Source organism: Metopolophium dirhodum, chromosome 9 (genome assembly GCF_019925205.1).
Source record: "Metopolophium dirhodum isolate CAU chromosome 9, ASM1992520v1, whole genome shotgun sequence".
In the NCBI taxonomy this organism is placed as follows: domain Eukaryota; kingdom Metazoa; phylum Arthropoda; class Insecta; order Hemiptera; family Aphididae; genus Metopolophium; species Metopolophium dirhodum.
In genome coordinates this window covers 29,833,668-29,849,647 of record NC_083568.1, presented here as the reverse complement: position 1 = coordinate 29,849,647, position 15,980 = coordinate 29,833,668, and the positions used below count along the sequence as shown (strand labels likewise).

Below are 15,980 nucleotides of genomic sequence, written 5' to 3'. Positions count from 1 at the left end.
TTGCACACGCACACACAAGCTCGCGTTTCTCTCGTCGCGGCGCATGCGGCGGCGGCGGCGTCGGCGGCGGCGGCAGACGAGCGCGCGACCCTTGGCTGCGTGTGCTCCTCGGCGGTCAGTCGCCGCTAACGCACGCCGGACGTGCCCGTCGAACGCCCGGTGGTCCCCCCACCGCAATAATCACGCTCGCGAAATCCCGCGAAGAGTGCGCGACAAGACACATCGTCTTCTGTGTTATTGCGAAAACATATTATTATTAATATAATAATATTATAATATCAACACAATCGTTATGATAATCGTATCAAATAATAATAATTTACAGACGAGACCGCCGTCACGAGATAAAGTAATAATATAATATAATATAATACTGTGCGTCCGTCGCGATAATAAGATATTATAGAATATTAAACATCGTTTGGGCATAATATAATTCTATTAAATCTCGTCGTCCTCCACGGGCCGTTTGAGATATTTTATGATATTATTGTTGTTATTGATATCATTATCATCACTACTGTTACGACTTACGTGCGTCGATCGTACTTGCGATTTTTCAGCCCCGTAGCTCCTCCTCCGGAGAGTATTAGTTAGTGTCACGAATCGAAGTTTCGGTTGTTTTCTGTTTGGTTTTCGCGTGCGAACGAAAGGACCGTAAACGGAAAAAAAAAATTAGTATTTAATCATAATTTTAACACCGCGTGTGCGATGCGGTTTTCGATATCGCTGTGCTCTCCGGATAGTCGTCGTCGTCATTACCGCCGGTGCCGCCGTGACCTAGTGATCTCTCGGAGGAACGTCGTCCGATCGTCATAAATACACACAGGTAGGTACTATATAATAATATTATAATATACAGTACACTTAATCAGGTACTTATATACTACTACTACTACTACTACTACTACTACTACTACTACCTCGGTTCGGATACCTCTGAACAATATACGCGTGTAAACACATACCAGTTATTTACCCGTAATACGGCGCGTCGGCTGCAGCTGACGCTAATATTATGTGATAATGCCTGCCTATAATAATAATTGTTGCGCAGAACGATAACGCGCACGTTATTATAATAATATATTTTGTACGGCATGTGTGTGTACACCTATGTACTATCATTTTATGCTAATCGTGTACGACGGAGGCAATAACAATATATTGTCGTTTTCGTAATATTTTGTTTCGAAAATTAATATGCCTACTATAATAATAACATATTGTAATAAAATTACGATTTATTGTTTATTATTTAAATCGTAATTTTTTTTTCTTTTCGAAACGCACTACCACGCGTGGGTAGGCACCTATAATGTAAAACGCGAACACTTGTATGATATAGGTAGAGTTTTTTTTTTGTAAGTTTTCGCAAAGTGCTGTAAGTACGTTTATTTACTACTTATTTTTTTTACGTGTACGATTTTGCCCCTAGTAAGCGAAATTTTTTTCATCGTGGATCGTTCTAATTTTCGATCAGACATTGGAAAATTATAATATTTAACTGCGCGATTATCGCACGTAGTTTTTTATTTCTCATAATTTACTACCTATCGACTATAATATTATTATAATGTTTTTGAAAATGACGTTTGCAATATTACGTTCGGAAAACGTTATTCGAGTAACCTTTTAATTTCGTGTTCGACATTAACTTATGTAGTTTACCGTGGTCGTAAAGCGCGTACCTATATGATTTAACGTCGTCGACTATTGGTCATAAAACACAGTAATTCGTGTTATTTTAATTGCTGTGACGAAGGGTTATAAAGTTTGTTTTCGTTACGACCATTACTGAAGTGAATTTATACGAAAAAAAAATGGCAAAAAAATGTACTTAGACACACGCTTACACTAACACTACACATAATAATAGTAATAATAAAAAATATAATAATAATATTCACGTGTATACCAATTTATTTACAATACAAAACTAAATTTATCGGCACGTCTACATAATAACGATGTTAGGGAAAATACGCCAAGTGATTTGAAATCGAAAATAAAAAATCGAAGACGAAAACGCCAATTTCATTCGGTAAAAATGTCAACGAATATGTTTCACCAAGAGTTATGAAAAAGTTTTGTTTTAGGCGTCCTTGAGTGAATGGCTTTTTCGATTTGAAAGGTTAAACTGGAAAAGTTAAAATAAATCTAAAATTTATTATTATGATTGTGTTGACATTTTTATTCGTACGTCCATGACACGAACCCGCAGTATTACATTTTCATTACGATAGTTTCAGCCGTGGTGGTAAAAAGAAGGTGGTTATATGATAATATCATATAGGCAGTACTTTAATGAATGAGTAAGAAAATATTATCATTTATTACAATATATTATACCCATCCGTCGCACGGCATAAAGTAATACTTAACGCGAGAACCGATTAATATTTAATATAATATGATAGTATCTATAATCAATCAAATTGATTTTCGAAACATAAATTGGAAAACCGATCGTAAATTGTTTTACATCACAAATTCACAATTTATATATTATATAACATTCTTGACCTGATTTCTATCGTTCAAGTTGGTTGGTGGGTGTACGAGGTGTTTTTTTTTTATCACTCTTTCAAATTATTATCATTATGGGTCTGTAACACTAAAAAAACATTGAAATAATAATATATTCTCAAAGCTTAACGGTGGTTTTCGAGATGTATATCCGAAATCCGTTGAAATATACAGTCAATTGACTTCTGGAACACTGACTTATAACCGACCTGATTTCACGAGAACGTATTATAAAATGAAATCCTGTAAAAACACGGAGATAAAATCGTATGAGGAAAATTCAATACTTCAATAATGTAATGTACCTATAAACATAATAAGTCATTGTATTTGATTGAAAAATACTTACAAATATAGATTATGCTTTAAAAAAAAAAATATATGTATTACCATAATATATTATTATTATTATTATTATGCCCAATTACCATTATAATATTATTATGCTATGCAGGTACAGATTATAACTACGACTATTGTTATATCGTGGTGGTCGATATTTTTTTTCCACGTGAACGACCAGTAAAAAATAATGTTATTATTGATTTATTTTAATAAAAAATAAAACAAATGTATGATATAGGTGCCTACCCCTTTTTATAATATATTAATATATGTTTTATTTCTATTATACTACATAAATATATAATATTATAATGTAGACTGTAGTATTAGTATTATTCACATATTTCAAAGTATCATATTATTTAAATTTTTTTTTTTGCAACATAATAATATTTATAAATAATATGCAGACTGTCCAGTAAATTGTATTTGTACAACCAGAGTGATGGAAAACAATGACATTTTTAATCTTGAGCATAATTAAAAAAAAAGCATTATGTGTTTTTGAGAATATTTTATTAAATAGGTAATAATATTGTTTTCGTGTAGGTTGCGCATTTACAAATTTACTTTTGAACGTCGTTATAATTTTATAAAACGCTTTCGTACATGTATAATGAGTCGATCGACTATCATTTATAAGTAGGTATATGTGGGAGTTATGTACCTTTAATGTTTTACTTTGAACTTGTATCGAAGTTGCAGGATTTTCATTAATTTTTAAGTAATCAGTTTTTCAATATTTAATTACAATTTAAAAGGTAATTATTTCCTTTGATTAAAAACAAGTATGTATCATTATTTTAAAAGCATCGCAAACGTTATTAGGTACAAAAACTTCTTATTTTTTTTCCAAATAGCGTTAAATTTGACTATTTCTGCACAAAATAGAATTACTGCTGTTGTGCTGTACCGCGCTTAGTACATTACATTTTGCGAATAATTTATGTTTTGTTGTTATAATGAAAACGATTCTGCTCCAAATCATTTGCTGTAAACGATGTTCGGCATTGTTTCTCTGAATTTAACTTTAACCCATCCGCTTCAGTGGTTGTAGCTTGTACACTTAAATTACTCGTAAGTATAATCTGTTTACGCAATATATTTATTGACAGTCTCGTGTCGTATATGGATCTCTGGAAACAAAGATAATAAGGATATAATATCAAACTATTTAGTGATCGTGACAAAGTAAAATCCAGTGTTACTTTTATGGTTCATTTTTTAGAAAATTAAAACCGTGTGCCAATAAAAATAAAACTTTTATAACCCAAGTTTTTGCGTTTTTAAATTTTTTTTTTCTAGAACTTTCTCACTTGCATAAAGTTGAATCATAAAACTATGCGATATTAATGTTGATATTACTCAATATATTATTATGTTTTTATTAAGTTCATATAATTTTGTTAATAATGTGTGGTGCAAAATCGAAGACAAGGTCTCGGAGTATTTAAACACTACATATATAGTTTTGAATATTTTATCGCCAACACGAGATTATAATAAAAGTTTTCCAGGTTGTGCATTTTATGTTTAATTTTCTACACGTATGAACACTTATAAATTTATTTTATGCGGTTTTTAAACACCGTGTACAATAATAATAATTACGGATTCACACTTATATATTAATTTTATGTATTTACCGCGTGTAAGCACCTATAGGTACATGTTGTATACCACGGCCGGTGGCAATCCGAAATAATTCTGTTGTCCCTATATAGGTACTTTCAAATACGATATTACTATTTCGGTCGGTGAACACGAAGCACATTACAAACCGAAATCGTTTCAAAAGTATAGAATAAAAATGTCGGTCTCCAAAATCTAATTCAATCTCGGCGGCGTCTTCGCGTGATGTATATATAATATATCCGGTGTGGTTTATTGCGCTTTGCATTCGACGCCGATAAAATATTATACAGCCGATGCTGTATAGTATAGTATAATATATAGTAAGTATAAAGTAAAAGTTGCATTTCGTTTTGTTTTTTTTATATATATGTATTATATACTTTGTTTGGCCGTGTTACTAGCCATCGCGCGAGGTATAGACGAGGAGTCGAAATAAAATATATTATCGCGCGCGGTTCGGATAGTAAACTTTCGTCGGAAGACGATTTATGAATATTTTTCCCGTACGTCTTTTACGATATATACACGACACTATGATATTTATCGTGAGCGTTATATTTCTTTTTTTATTATTATTATTCGTTATTTTTTTTCTTACCACTACAGAACCCGGATATTATTATTATTATTATTATTATGCGAAGAGGATCGCGAGTTGCGTGGAAAATATTTGAAATTGATTTGTTTGGTCTGCTGCTATACCTACATATATAAATATATAATATTATGCATATATCACGTTTTCCCGTTCTATCGCGAGTGCTGGCCTCTTGTACGACGATGACGTCATCGCGGGGTGCTCATGATACACAGGTGTGCACATTTTACAAAAAACCGTTTTCATCAAACGATCTCATAGGTGAAATAATATATTATAATATCATGCGACCCATTCGTGGTGCGTAGGAGGGTCGTCGTTTGATCGCGTGTCTTATATTATTTCATTCGTTCATTTGAAAAATTAAAACTATATTATGTCTATTTGTAGTTTGTACACAAGCACAAATCGAAGTCACGATGATTATGGAATCGATCCAAATCCAATAGTCACGTTATTATAATTTTCGACAAAGTTGGGTGAGTTAATGGAAATACATTATTTTGGATTAGTTAAGTTTAGTCAACGTTAACTGAACGTTAAGTTATAAGTAAATATAGTTACTATATTATATCAAATAATAAATTATATTTAAATCAAAATATGATTAAAGCTTATACGGAGAAAAGTACCAGCGTATATAAACTAATCTAGTTAAAAAGAGCTAATTTTTTCATTATTTCCATATGGTGGTTAGACATATACCAGATATTATATATTAATTTCTGTGCAACATTGGATTTTTTAATAAAAATAATAATTAATTATTTACGTTGTAAACTATTATAACCACTAAGTTATTACAATGGATATATGCTTTAATAAACTAGTTAAGTCATGTTGATTGGAAAATTGACAAAATAGCCAAGTTTAAGAGTTAAAAAAAAAATAGCTTTTTAACTACCTTTAAGCGTGGTGCTCATGGTACGCTTGACACATTACATACATCATCTGTTTCTATGTCTCGTAAGTTATAAGAGTTATAACTATATGCGATTGCGATGTAAACGGTAAACGGTAAACGGTGATGATGATGATGATATTTGTCAGTCACTCGCCAGAATTTACGTAAAATCTTACATCGGCGTTAGCCGCTGTGCATTTAAATGATATCCATACGCCGATATAGATCATTGTACGTGCGTTTTCCGCGCACGCTCACAACGTGAAGGGTAGGCAATAATATATATTATAATATATACATTTGAGTGATATATCATACGTCCTGCTTGAAAAGTGTCATAATTTATATATTTATACACACACACTGATAACAAGAAAAATGAATGTCTGAGCGCAAATAACCGGTCGACTTTTTACTGACAAACAAAAATTACAATATATATACACACACACACACATACATACATACATACCGACTTACCGGTGGTTTTCCTTTCGCTCTATTATTTATATAACGCTCGAGTTCTCGTCGGCGTGACGATACTATATTGACGTCTGCGTTCGACATTCGGTATAATATTATTATATTCCGTAGTATTACAGTAACGAAATAATCGCAGTTTCGAACGTTTCAACCCCGGCGAGTCGATATTACCCCCTCCGACGTAAAATTCCGGCGAGGTACAATATAATAATATGTGGACAAGTGTGACGGAAGTCGAACCGTCGTTTCGATCAATAATAATTAACCGATATAATAATATATTGTCCGTATGATTTTCATTCGGATCCAAATGTCCCGCGATAATTCGGTTAATTTGGTCGAGGGTTTTTTACCGATAATATTCACATACGTTCGTGTCTGTCGACTGTGAAAAAGACCCGCGTGTGTGTATTTTTTTATATTAATTGTACATTTAAAAACGCCGTATCAGACTTTCGAATAAAAATAACGACCGTCGGGTTGAAGTTAAATCCTGACTAGCTGCGTTACGTTTTGAATTTCGACGAGGGTCGCGCGGCCGTCTGCCGGTGTATATATAATATACCCGGGTAGGTGATGTACACGCGTAGGTATTTACCAGACGAAATTACATTATTTCGTGACTGCGATAACTTTGGATAACCGCGACGGCCGTGTAGCAGATAAAACAAATTTAACGCGCACTGCTAAAATTATATTATACCACTATACCTATGTATAATAATAATATGTTACCGATAATTGGTAATTATTACCATCATTATATAATAATATGAATTCGTCGATGTAGGGTGTCACATTATTATATTTTATTATTATAGTGAGATGATAATATTATTACGGACGATGGTCATTTTTTTATTTCGTTCTGAAAATGATATTTTTATTTTCATTACCTATTGCAGTGTATTACCAGAACGTACGGTAATAATAATTGACAATATTCTGCAGCAACTATAATACCTAATAATATAATATATAGGACACAAACAGTAAAAAATAAAAATAAACTCATCGAATATATAACGTTCGATTAGCTTGCACGGATACTAACGGCACTGCCGCCGCCCCAATGTTTGGAATCGATCAGTTCTATATTTATAATATGACACGATATATTTTCAAATCGAACCGTTCGCATAGGTTAGGCTAGGTACTATATCGATTCGCGCACGAGATATTTTGGCGTAATGTGTTGATTCATAAGAGCTGTTGTACAGTCCAATAATATATAGGATCTATTGTTTCAATAACGTGGCGATTACACGTCCATTCGTCTGTAACTGTGCGGTAAAAGTAGATAATATCTATTATACATACACACAGTGATTCACCGAGATCGCTCCCGTGTTTATTGAAATTATGATTTTTGAAACTTTTAGGACCATATATTTTTTAAATAGGCGCCTACTTGGTTTTTAGACCATTTAAGGATATTATGGTGTCCTGTGGCGATACGAACTTTGTTATTTAAAACGGCAACCATCCTTTTTTATTGCAAGTAGTTAAGCAGTTATTTTTTTTTGTTTTCAAAATTATGATGTGTCTAATGTCTATATTAAAAGGCAAAAGTTGTTTTTGAGTTATTAAAATGTATATTGCACCATGGATAAGCGTCCTCAAAAAATGTTTAATAAATATTATCATGTTTAATTCAAAAATTATAATATACTCAGACATTTAAAAAAAAATATATTTATTTTTTCTAATTACTCACTCAAAATTCGATTTTTTTACTGAAATTCTCAGAAAAAAGTCCATTAATAGATTGATATTACCTAGTTGTTATGATTTTCAAATAATTATAAATTATAGGCCCTATTTATCTTGCAAACCTATTATCCTTAGTACACATTGTGAATTAAGTAGGTACCTACTCAACAAAATATATTTGGGGGGACGGAGTGGCCGAGCAGACTAAGGTGTCGTTTGCGACGTGCACCGACGCCGGTTCAAAACCTCGGCTGAGGGCGGCATTTTTCTTCGGGCAAGTCTCGAAGTCCGGAGAGAAGTGTTGCCATCTGCCATCCGGGCATGGCAGATACCTACGGGTGCCCACTAAAAAGTCTGCCAGACTATAACAAACACACGTGTTAATCCTACAGTACCCTCCCATACAGTTAAAACCTAATGGTCTAAGTTGCCGCGAGTTAATTAATAATAAATAAATAAAAAAACTATATTCGTTCAAATTTTGATTTAGATACATTTTCAAGAAAGTAATCTGCTTAATAATTTATAGTCAAAATGTTGTTATTACACTCCAGTAGTATAAAATTTGAAAATAGTGGCCTTAAATGTACATAAAAATTTTCTAAAACCAGATTTCAAATATATTCATTGTTATAAAGGGGAAAAAGGGAGTGAGAATGCTTGGTGGAATGACTCTGTATATTACGCATAACATATTCGTTATAACTTGTTCGATCCTCAACTTAATTTTATATTCCCATAGGTAATAAATAATAACTATTAGTATCGTGTTTTTTGCGACTGCTATCCGTCGATTCTGCTTTTGTGCTAAAGGTATATAGCGGAATATTATATTGATTCAATGTTTTAATTCATTTTAAAATTAATTTTTATACAATAATATTCTTCAATAAAAGAAATTAAATTTTAAAACGCTATACTAATAAACCACAGATATATTTTCATGATTTATGTTTACCGCGGGACGAGCACAACCATAAAACGAAAAGATACAATGTAGTAATAAACGTAATTATGAAAAACAAAATAAAACGCGAAGAATAAAATTAAAATATTTAAGTATGATTCTATGATATGAAAACAAATAACAGAACATTATAGTTGGATTAAACTTGGATATAATTTTAAAAAACTGCATAGCTTTATATTTTTTCTTGCATTTAGTCCAAATACAATTCAAATATAATTAAGAACTAAAGATAAGATAGTTTTTAAATCATTGTTAGGCTTATTAAAAAAAAAAAAAATAATAATAATGTATAGTCGACAAGTATTAATCAGGAACAAAGTTAAATATGATTTGCAATATTAAAACCATACAATTTGATTAATAATAATTTTTATTTATTTATTTTAGCTTCCAATATATAATTATTATAGCTTAACAGTTACAAATGATTAATAATAATATTAAAGACTTTTGAAATTATTATGTTTTATCAAAAAGTGTTTCCGATTTGATTTTATACTTTTACGCACCCTGATTTTAGATATTTTTCCAAGCCTGTATGGATAATATTAACACAATATAACTATGCATAATACCTATTTTTTAAATTTTAAATATTTTAACTAATTTTTGTAATATGTATGCATTTGATTGCGTTTTTCTAGAAACAAGAAAGAGCAATAACAAAAAAAAAAAAAAAAATACCTATAAGAAAACATTTGCCTGCATTTCAGATTCCTAATAAGACTTATTTTCTCAAAATTATATCCTTATTGTGTGTATTTACTTGAGTCGTGTGTTTTTGTGTGTAAAATCACTTTATCGAAATACAAATAAACAAACGAAATTCCCGACGAGAAAAATGGTGAAAAAAAAATATGTATTTATTTTAGGACATTTATATGAATAATAAATCCAAAAGCTGTGGGTACACCTTAAAAGCACCGCGGGATGGAAAAAAAATGTGAATAATTTTTTTCCCTTGTGCACGCCCGAGTAGAAGGCAGCGGCGGCGGTAATTGAAATATATTACTTACGCAGGTACCCGATATTTGGCGGTTATAAAATGCGTAATTGCATTAATAAACTAAATTCGTTATATCTAAGCCCATGCCAAGTACGCGCCCGCCGCCTTGCCAACATTCGACTTCTATTAATGTCACTTGGCTGTTTTAATATGGCGTTTATACATATCGTGCATACACGTGTATAATAATATATAATGTATATACGCGAGTAAAATAATAATAATAATAATATATATATATATAGGTATATCGAACAGCATTACGCGTACGAATTTGTTGTTCGTCCGCACAGCCACCGTGTGTCGTTTTATTAGACATAAATAATATTTTCTCGGATCGCATCTGCAGCAAAAGGAAAATGAAAACGGTTTCTTCTGCACTCACTCGTCAAACGTGCAATGGTAAATCATTACCTACCGCGACCATCATACTATTATTATTATTAAGGTAGTTGTGGGTACGCGATGAAATAATTTTATTAAATATACATTATAATATTGTTATAACTATAACTTAATAACATATAAAATATAATACACATCTCGCTGCACGTCGCCGTCATATTATAATATAATACTGCTGCGAGGTGATTATTTTAAATGTAAACGCGGGCGTTGATTTTCTCGAAAAATACGAACGTTTTTGAAACTGTTATTTATTTTTTACACAATGCGCAGCTATTACAAAACAAAATTTTTGTAAAAAAAAATTATAAATTGTTATGGGTATAGTTGTCGTTTATTAATATTTTTTTGAATGCCGGGATATTATATATTTATAATTTCATATTTTAAAGCAAAATACTTTTCTGACAATTATCTAATAGACACAAATTGCATTTTGAACGAGTATAATATAATTAATCATAGTTATAAGTATTTAAAGTTTAGACGAGCGGTGTATAGTAGACCATCTTTTGGCGAGGGACTAGCTGTGCCACACCACTCCGCTCGTCTAAACAACTAATTGTTAACTTTTTGTTCGAAATCAGATTTTTATACTGGTAAGTACTGACAATTTCAGAAAAATATATTAAAGAAATTGAAAATGTACCTATAATATGTTATTAGAAGATAAAGGGTCTTCAAGTAAAGATCCCCCGAAAATAATAAATTTGTTTCGTAATGGCTTTGAAAAAAAATAAAACGTTTAACACTTTCCGAGTGTTTGGTTTTAAACGAATAACCATTATGCATGTATATGTATAGTAATCATTGTACATATTATATACTTAAGCAGAATAATCGGCTCGACCGTGAAAATTAAGCACGTTTTTTCCCTCGACGTTTTGGCTATTATATGTATATTATTTGTTTATTTTGAGGTGAACCTATTTACCGGCACTAATATAATAATATATTTTAATAAGGCCCTGTTTTTTCTCGTCATTTTACACGGTTGGCTTTGATGAATATATTGTGATCAGGTCGAGCTATAAATGAGATATAAAAAAAAACACGTTGTCATTATTTACTCGTGAAACACCATATTATCATGAGCGGCGCAAAAACCGTCAACGGTATCATCGTCATCGTCGTCGTCCACGTGTACCTGAAAAATCGTCAGGGCAGGATTTACACCTAGGCCGACAAATTTTTGGAGGTGGAAAATTTTGTAAGAAATTGAAAAAAAAATATAGTATAATTACTTGTTTTGTTTATAATTACTACTGACCTAATTTGTTTATAATGAAACAAATGTATTAGTAATAAATACTACATTTTTGTTCTTGTGGTAGGGCCGGCTGCATATTTAAAAGGGCCTAGGGCACTGCAAATCATGCTGTGGGTTGGCCACGTATCGCATACCGTTTTATTTGTTGATCAACTCACTTGTATACCAACAACTTCTGCAACCGAGGTTATGGTAGGTATCACGCGCGTTCTCTACGGAGCAGCTAAATCCACCGTTTCGCGCGTCACGAACTGTTTTTTTTTTTTAAGAGTATAGTTTACTCGATTTATAATCTTAATAAACGCCTTTGACGTTTTTCCATTATTTTCCCAACCCTCGCGCTGCCCGTAATAGCTGGTACATGCGCGCATTAGCTATATCCGCCGAAAATACATTTACGCTCATATATATAATCACAATTCTCTTACGATCCGCGGCGGATAATGTGTATACCTCCTACCCCTCTATATAACGGACTTGACATTTGTCATTACGTGAGCAGCACACGCCATACAATAATAATATGTGAATGTGGTACTGATGTGGCCGCATCGGAAGGGGGGGGGGGGGAGGAGAGTGGCCACTGCACGTGATGCAGCAACCGCGAACGGGCCCCGCAGCGCAGAAAATATAACACTCGCGAGCCAACTTTTGTTTGTGTTTACCTTTTTTATTTCGTTTTGTTTTTATTTTGCTTTTTTTCTGTGAGACTTCTTTCAGTGGAAGGCTATTCACACGAATGAAACATTATGCTCTGCGTGTTTTAAACTTAGTGTGCTTTAAATAAGGGTCGAAAACACGCCAGAGGTAATTTCGGGTGACAGTTTAGTAGGTATAATTTGTTTAAATTAATTAAAAAGACAATTTGTTTGAATTTAGTTTTAATACACAAAAAGGTTATTATACAATAATATTATAATATACGTATGACGCATCTATAGGCGCGTTCCGTCTATGTAATATGCGAGGCGGTTATTATTTCATTATTCGCCGTATTAAATTTTTTTTAAATTTTTTTTTTTTTTTGAAAACGATAACGACGATGGAAAAGTTTTACGACCGCACGCGCACAACGGCGCGCTAAACGAAACGACGGCTATTTAAAGCATCCCGCCGCAGATGTCAAAAGTATACGCTGAACGACGGCCAAACGGGCATCATATATTACTTATAATATTATACGTACATAATATTATAATAATAATATATCATATCTACCGGGCACGCGTCCCGGGTTGATAATCCAAACGCGCGGTTCCACTCGGACGACTCACCTTATTACCCAATTAAAACGTGCACGACCAAAGGTCGAAACGTTTTCGCGTCGTCCGGTCGCGGATACTTTTGGTTGTTTAATTTTTTCCTGCTCTCTTCGGCGGGACGACCGCGCAACTATTATTATAATGATAATATCGCGATCACCACGACGTGTACCGAGGCCTCGGCGGAAATGAACGATCGTCAAGACGTACGTTACGTATACGAGTCGGTGTCGCGCACGACAAGTCGGTGTCGCCAACGATATGCGTGAGTGTGTGGTCGGTTCTTTCGGTTTTAAAAAGAAAACTCGCGACGCGTATTAATGTGTTTTATCATCGCCCGACATTTTCGGCGCCCCTGCTCGAGCATTGTGCTCGAAATGGTAGGTATATATAATATATTATTATTATTTACTGTTGAGCCTCAGGTGGTGGACGACAGTCGGCGGCAAAAGTCACAACACTGTCGACGTATTATAATAGCAGTCATATCGGTGGTGGTGGTGGCGTCCCGCCGATGATTGACGCGTCGAAATAAAACGCGATAATAAATCAACCGTTTGCGAATATTATTATCACCGTTATTACTATTATTATTACCGTATATAGTTTAAAACGGAAAACCTCAGTCCCCGCAGCCACCACCTCCACCCACGACTCGCGCACCAGTACCTATACACGGCGTATATGTTATATTATTATTATATTACGGAATTATCACGCCGCCGCCGCCGCGCCGCCGCCTCCTCCGCCGTCCCGTTCTGCCCCTTGCGCGACCGCCATCATCAATCGGCCGCGTACGTTTCCCAGCACGGTCACAGATTGGCGGGTTTGCCGGGATGGTGGGTGGTGTTGGGTGGGTGGGCAGAGGGTTATGGTTGCAACGGCTTTATTATTCGTATGCGCGAGGATGATGCGAATAATGACCGAGCGACGGGGGTGAGTGTGAAAGGACGATGGAGAGACGCGTAGAGAGATAGAGTCGGAGAGACGGAGAGACCGCAATGCTCCACAGTCGATGTGGCGGATCCACACTGTGAAGTGGTTGTATAATAATAATATTATATTTTGTACATACGGATGTGTGCATATAATATCCGTTATGCTTTCTATAACGTAATATTATCGTATACTACCGCCGCGTAAATGCAATTAAAAACTCCGTCGGTCCTATATAATATATTATATATATGTATATCGCGAAACGCGTGGTGGCGTCGAGCGTTTCTAATTTTTATTTCCTCCCGAATCGTTTTTTGTCCCGATTTCGTCCATATCTTTCGGCGGGTTCTATATCTCTACTATAGCTCAGCCATCGTCGGAAGCGTGTCTACTGACTGGCATAATATTAAAATATATTATTATTACAATAATGGTTATATAAACAAACACGGTCTGGTCTTGGCGGGTTTGGATACGTAACGATGCCACTACAGCGCGTTCCATATGGGACCGTTTCTAACAAAAACGTGATTGTCAAGTAACATATTATAATATTGTGTTGCCACAAAATAACGAGTTGCAAAACATAAATTACTACGTTTTTCGTTTAAACAAACAAATTTTTTTTTTTTTTTGTAGATTAATTTAATTGGCAATCCATGAGACACCTGTATAATATTATAATAATACGCATCTATACATAACAATATAATTTGTACAGAATATTTTTTTTACCATAACGGGTTTTAACAGGCAACAGTCTTAGTACCTATTTGAAGTATGTAGTGATAATGTGTACTATTTCCCCGAGATTCATTTATATTATAATATTGCACTGTTACAGAAACGTTATATCTACATAAACATAATATTATATTTATTAAATATAATAATATAATATAATAGGTAGGTATATAGGATAATCTTTAATGAACGATTTATTAAATTCTGAATCTTCGAATTTTCCAGTTTACCGGTTAAAGATCCAGCTTTCAATTAGAGGTAGCTCCTATGCGTTTAGAAAAAATACTAACATCAATAACATCGAATATAAAAAGTAAGGATCTAATTTGAAAATACAGTCTTCGCTCCGCTAAGAATCTAAAAAGAATTTATACTGCTCCTATGCGTTTAGGAAAAATACTAACATCAATAACATCGAATATAAAAAGTAAGGATCTAATCTAAAAATACAGTCATCGCTCCGCTCAGAATCTAAAAAGAATTTATACTGCCACACTGCGTTCATTCAAATAGGTAATAGATATGCAATCGTAAGAAATCCAAACATTTAAAATTTTTAAATTACAAAAATAAGAATTGAATAAAATATAGGTAATAACTAATAAGTGATATTTTGTGAGTGGTCTGCGTTCAAAAATATTGTATTCTTTCATTTCGTCTGAAACAAGCACTCGTATTGCGGCCACTAATGTAAAAAAAACCGATAAAAGTTGAAACCGGAAACAAACGGCGATGTCACGACTACCACACCATATGTCTAATATTATTACTTATAAATTTTATTTTTTTTATATTCAGCCGTTACGCGTCAATAGGATGAGAAAATAGAAATCCATTAAACATATTATATTACACGCTGCAACAGCCATAGACTGAATTGTTTTCTCCAATAATATCGAGACGCATATCGCTATCCACCGTATAATATAACATTCTGGTCCTCTTTTGGTCGATTTTTAGAGGAATATTGGTCGATCGTATCAAAAATGAATAATAGTATCATAGATCAATTATCTATAATGATTTTTTTACGTACTGGTCATTACTATTTGCGTGATTTGTTCGGACAGTTATTATTTTTATTTTTATATTGTATATATTTTTTGGCATATATGCTTACCTAAGTATTATTTAATAAGTTTGATTATTATTATAAAACTAATGATTTTTTTTTATT

The 15,980-nt window shown here is 33.3% G+C and overlaps 1 protein-coding gene across 3 annotated transcripts in view; it reads left to right on the top strand.

Annotated features, from left to right (window-relative positions):
• The first annotated feature begins 33 nt into the window (after positions 1–33).
• The window catches only part of LOC132951769 (octopamine receptor Oamb), a 156,350-nt gene continuing 140,403 nt past the window's right edge, over positions 34–15,980 (top strand). For 2 of the 3 annotated variants that reach the window (XM_061023709.1, XM_061023706.1), the window contains exon 1: positions 34–829. The gene's annotated coding sequence lies outside the window, so the exon portion shown is untranslated. Of the gene's footprint in view, positions 830–5,497; positions 5,587–15,980 lie in introns of all 3 variants that reach the window. The other variant, XM_061023707.1, reaches the window with a different exon arrangement.